Source organism: Antechinus flavipes, chromosome 6 (assembly GCF_016432865.1).
Source record: "Antechinus flavipes isolate AdamAnt ecotype Samford, QLD, Australia chromosome 6, AdamAnt_v2, whole genome shotgun sequence".
NCBI lineage: Eukaryota > Metazoa > Chordata > Mammalia > Dasyuromorphia > Dasyuridae > Antechinus > Antechinus flavipes.
The window spans coordinates 82764751-82770750 of NC_067403.1; the positions used below are offsets into that span (position 1 = coordinate 82764751).

The 6000-nt window shown below is 34.1% G+C and overlaps 1 long non-coding RNA gene across 1 annotated transcript in view; it reads left to right on the top strand.

The window, feature by feature from the left end:
• Positions 1-6000, top strand: part of LOC127541762 (uncharacterized) — a 66424-nt gene that overhangs the window by 58524 nt on the left and 1900 nt on the right. The gene's annotated exons all lie outside the window — the stretch shown is intronic.

Genomic DNA, 6000 nt, shown 5'->3' on the forward strand with positions numbered 1-6000 from the left:
TCCATGGAATATAGACTCAATAGTCACACTGCCAGATCAAAGGATATACACAGTTTTATAGCCATTTGGACATAGTCCAAATTGTTCTCTAGAACGGTTGGATCACTTCACAATTACCAACAAAGCATTAGTGTCCCAATTTTCCCACATCCCCTCCAACACTTAGCATCATTTTCTCCTTTTGTCTTAGACAATCTGATACACCCACTTTTGACAAAGGGCCTTGTGGTTAAAGGTTATTCAAAAGCTGAGTTATCAGAGAAGGAGAAGGAAGGCAAAGGGTAAAAAGGACAAAGAGGCCATCTCAGGAAGAGTGACAGTCACAAAGTGGGATCAGAAGAGCTTATTGAGAAATAAGACATAAAACATACCAGATGATGAGAATCTATTTTGTGAACCCCTTTACACTTTCTGAAAAGACATTTCTCTTTTTTGGGGTTAGCTTTGTATTAAAGCTTCTTCTTTATTTGTTCCTTATTTACCTACCATAAAACCTTGTTGGCTAGAAAAAATACTAAGCTGTGTGTATTTTATTTAATTCTCATAGTTAAGAGAGAAAATAAAAGTTCTTGTTTTAAAGATGAAATAATTGAGTTAATCAACATAGTGGAGAAAAGACAGGGACTTGCTTGACTTTTAAATTCCCTTCCCAGCAGTAGAACCCATAAAAGGATGGGGTGAAATAATTATCTAACTCAAGACAACTTAGGAGGTTGGCAGGAAAGATGTGTCACACCAGAGTGAGAATATAGTGTGGTCCAGACTGTGCCAAAGCAGGTGTCCTGGAAAACTAGGAATAGGACTTCAGGGTGGCTGAATCAGCTATGGTACCAGGAGTTTCAAAAACTTAGAGCCATTGATGAAAAAGGGATCAGACAACTGGTCAGAAGAAGATAAGTTATCCCTTTCATAGAACTGGGTGCATAGAACTTGTATTTATCATTCTTGGATCCAAGTAGTAGTCCTAGGTGACTCTCAGGGCAAGTAGGATTCCAAACATACCAGATCTAGCAACTACAGGGGATTGGGGACCTTGGTCATTATTCCAGGCTTGTGATCACTCACAGACAAGAGTACCAACCAGGAAAGTAGAGAACATCCCTTTCCTTGGATCATACCATCTTGGAAGAACTGAAAACTTGTATAGCCTAAAACTAATTCTAAAAATAGCTGCAAAAAGATCCTGAGTCTTAGGACAGTGCCCCTTCCATCCCCAGTGGCCAACTTTAAGTTCAAACTAAAAGTCAAGCAATAACAGAGAAAAATGAACAAAGCAACAACAACTACAAAAAAGAACCTGATAGCAGAAAGCTACCATTGTAACCAGAAAGATAAAAACACAAACTCAGAAGAAGACAACAAAGTCAGAACTGCTACATTTAAAGCCTGAAAGAAAAATATGAATTGGTTTTATGACCTTCAAAAGATTTCATGGAAGAGCTCAAAAAGGATTTTCAAAATCAAACAAGAGAGTAGAAGAAAAAATGGGGAAAGAGATGAGAGTGATATAAGAAAATCATGAAAAAATCAGTTTGGTACAAAGAAAACAAAAAAAACAAAATATGCCAAAAGGTTAAAAAAAAAGAGGAGGCACAAAAATCCACTGAAGGAAAGAACTCCTAAAAGGCAGATATGAACATGTAGAGAAAGATGTACAAAAATTCACTGAAGAAATATTTAAAAGTAGAACTGGCCAAATGGAAAAAGAGGTACAAAACCACCCTCCTCAAAAATTAGAATTGGACAAGTGGAAGCTAATGACTTCATGAGACATAAAGAAACAATGAAGAAAAATCAAAATAATAATTAAAAAAAGAAAGTGTAAAAAATTTCAATGGAGAAACAACTAATGTGGAAAATAAATCAAGGAGAGATAATAAAGGAATTATTGAACTTGCTGAATACCATGATCAAAACATTAAATCAGACATCATTTTTCAAGAAATTATCAAAGAAAACTGCCCTGATATTCTAGAATCAGAGGATAAAATAGAAACTTAAAGAATCCACTAAACATCTCCTAAAAAGGAGTCCATGACTAAGAATCTTAGAAATATAATAGCTAAATTCCATAACTTCCATGTCAAAGAGAAACAACTGCAAGCAGCCAGAAAGAAATAATTCAAATATCATGGATCCATACTCAGAATTACATAAGATTTAGCAGTTTCTGTGATTAAGTATCTAGAAGGTTAGGAATATGATATTCTGGAAGGCAAAGGAGCTAGAATTACAACCAAGAATCAGCTGACCAGAAAAATTGATTATAATTCTTCAAAGGAAAAAAATAAATTAGAGGACTTTCAACCATTTCTGAGGAAAAGAATAGAGCTGAATAGAAAATCTCATTTTCAAATATGAGACTCAAGAGAAGCATATAAAGGGAAATAGGAAAGAGAAATCATAAGGGATTCAATAAGATTAAACTTTTAAAATTCCTACATGGGAAGATGATTTTCATAACTCCTAAGAGCTTTCTCATTATTAGGGTAGTTAGAAGGAAATACGTAGCCAAGGGGCATGGCTATAAGTTGAATATGAGGGGATGATAACTTTATAAGTAAAATTAAGAGGTGTAAAAGAAATTCACTGGAAGAAGGGGGAAGGGAGAGGTAGAATGAAGTAAATTACCCTACTTAAAGAGGATAAAACTTTTACAAGGCAGGGAAAAATGGGGGGAGTCTTTGAATCCCATTCTTATGAGAATTAGCCCAAAGATGGAAAAACATAAACATTCAGTTGGGCATAGAAATATACTTTATCCTACAGATTAGGAGGAAGGAAAAATAAGAGAAAGGAGGAAAAGAAGAGACAGGATAGGAGGATAGGCAGATTGGGGGAAGTGGTAGTCAAAAGCAAAACACTTTTAAGGATGAACAGGGTAAAAGGAGAGAAAGAGAGTGAGAAGGATAAAAATGGGGGAATGTGATAGGGGGAAGATTAAATAGTTGGTTATAATAAAATCTGGAACTTTGGAGATAATTTAGAAGAGTGGGGATATCTGTATTATAATTTATATTCCTGGCAAGAGTCCAAGGTCAAAACTCTCTGAGTTTAAAATTCCTGGAATCACTAATATTCTGCATTTTGAAGTTTAAAAGAAAAACTATGGCTTTACATGAAAAATAAATTTCTTGGAAAACAATGACCTGCAAAGGAAGAGAGAGGGAATGAGCAGTCTGATCATGCTTAGGTAAGCTTATGGGATCAGTTGATAATTAACAGTTCAGCCTACCTAACTTCCCAGAACAACCTACTTCCTTTTCAAAAATGCTATACTCTCTTGTTCCCCTGTATTCTCTCTTTCACCTCTTTCCATCAATCTTATCCTTAATGTAAATTGAGTTAGGCTGATCAAGAAATTTTAGAGTTCCTTCCATATTCTCAAAATAAATTCAGATAGTTAAAGAAAATGATGGGGTCTTAGAAGTGCATATTCCATCCAATTATACAAACCTAACCTGTATTAATTGAATCATAGTTAAGAATGAGAAATATACTACCATAGTTCTCTGTCCAAGTCACACTTGAAGTTTTGTGTTCTAGATGTCACATTTTAGAAATGACATCACCTATTTAGAGAAGGTACAGAGGAAGTTGGGTTGAGTGCAATAGAAAAATTCCTTATGAAGATGAGTTGAAGAAATATTTAAATGGAAAAAGGGAATATTCAAATAGTAAATATTTATTGGGTATCCATCATATGCAGAACATTTTGCTAGATAATAGTTTACACACATAAATACATAGTAAAATTTATAAATATTTTTCAAAGAAAGAAATTGAAATTATCAATAATTATATAAAATGCTCTAAATCATTAAAAATTAGAGACTAAAAATCTAAACCAACTTTGAAATTCAGACTGGCAATGATGACAAAAGGAGAAAATGACAAATTTGGAAGGGGTTCACAAATACAGCTGCACTGATATACTGTTGATGGAACTATGAATTGGTCCAACTATCTTGGAAAGGAATTTGGAACTATGCCCAGAAAGGTACTAAAATACATCCAGTTTTTACCACTAGTAGATCTATATCTCCAAAGAAATCAAAGAAAGAGGAAAAGCTATGTATATAAAACTAATTTTGTGTGGCAGCCCCAAATTAAAAAATTAAAGAGGTGCCATTATTGGGAAATAGATAAACAAATTATCATATAAAATATAATGAAATATTTTTGTGTTGTAAAAAATTTAAAAAACAGTTTTAGAGTAAACTGTGAAGACTTGCATGAACTGAGTAAGTGAGGAGCGTTAGAACATTTATATAATATTGGCATTACATAGAAAAAATACGATTTTAGAATTCTGATTAGCATAACGATATATCATGAATCCAAAATGATGAACATGAAACATGCCACTTAGCTACTCAAAGAGAGGTGAGGAATAAAAAATTCAGAGACATATGTATATGCACATGTATATACACATATAAGTTTATTTTTAATACACATTGCTTTATGAATCACGTTGGGAGAGAAAAATTAGAGCAAAAGGGAAAAAATATGGGGGAGATTAAAAAAAAAAACAGAAAAAAGAAGTGAATATAGCATTTGTTGATTTACATTCAATCTCCATACTTGTTTCTCTGCATGCAAATGGAATTTTCTGTTCAAAGTCTAGTAGGATTGCCCTGGATCACTGAACTACTTAGAAGAACTAAGCCTTTCATTGTTTATCATCACACATTTTTGCCATTACTGTAAACAATGTATTTCTGGTTCTGCTTGTTTTGCTCAGCAATGGTTCAAGTAAATCTTCCCAGACCTTTTTATAATCAGTTTGTTCATCATTTCTTATAGAGCAATTATATTCCATTACCTTCATGTCCACAACTTGTTCAGTAATTCCCTAATTGCTGGGCATCCCTTCCCCCCCCCAATTCTTTGCTGCCACAAAAAGAGCTGCTGTAAACATTTTTACACATATGGGTCCTTTTCCTTCCTTTATGATTTCCTTCAGATACAGACCTAATAATGGTACTGCTGGTATACACAAAATCAAAGGTTATGCATAGTGTATAGCCATTTGGACATAGTTTCAGATTGCTCTCCAGAATGGCTGGATCATTTCATAACTCCACCAACAATGCATTAATGTTCCAGTTTTCCTACATCCCCTCCAATACTTAACATTATCTTTTCCTGTCATCTTAGGCAATCTGAGAAGTGTGATGTAGATCATTTTTTGTATAACTATAAAAGGCTTTAGTTTCATCATCTGAAAATTATCTGTCCATATCCTTTGACCATTTGTCAACTGGTGATAGAGACATATTTTTGGATATACCTAATATGGGGCTTTGGTTCTTAGTAATCATTAAAATTTCCTCAGTGTTGGGAGATGGATGGCAGCAGGGATAGAAAATGGTTGAAAAAGTTTAAAAAGAAAACCTATGCATTATAATGAAGGTGAGGTTTGAAAAACTGAATTGTTCAATAAAGAAACAGCTAATATCAATGTCATAAAAGCTTGCTATCATAACAAAGAATTAGAGAATATCTCATGAACTCAATCCCAAATCAAAAAAATAAGTGACTGCAACAAAAGGATATTGTATATTTGAAATTACATTTTTAATATAATCAGTATAAGGCTTATATATCAATAAATACATTTGATACAAGATCTCAGGAGGATTCTGGGAAGATGGCAGAGTAGGTTGGTGAATTTTAAGCTCTCCAGATTTCCTCCACAGACTGAACAAATTTGTTCCTCAGGGTGTAAATGGACTGGTGAAAAATCAAGAAGACTTGGAGCAGAATAGAGTTCTGGTATAATTCAAGAAGAAATGAAGAAAGACTCAGGCCCAGATTAACCCATGTGAAGTGCAAATATCTCTAGGCTAGCTCCACAGAAATAGCAAGTGGGAACTACTGGGGCTTGCTGGGTTTGATTGGAACCTCAGCAGAAACCACAGAAAGTTTTTCCTGTAAGCAAATTTGGGGTTCTAAGTCCTGGAAGACTTAGAGAACCTCAGTTGATTGTGAATA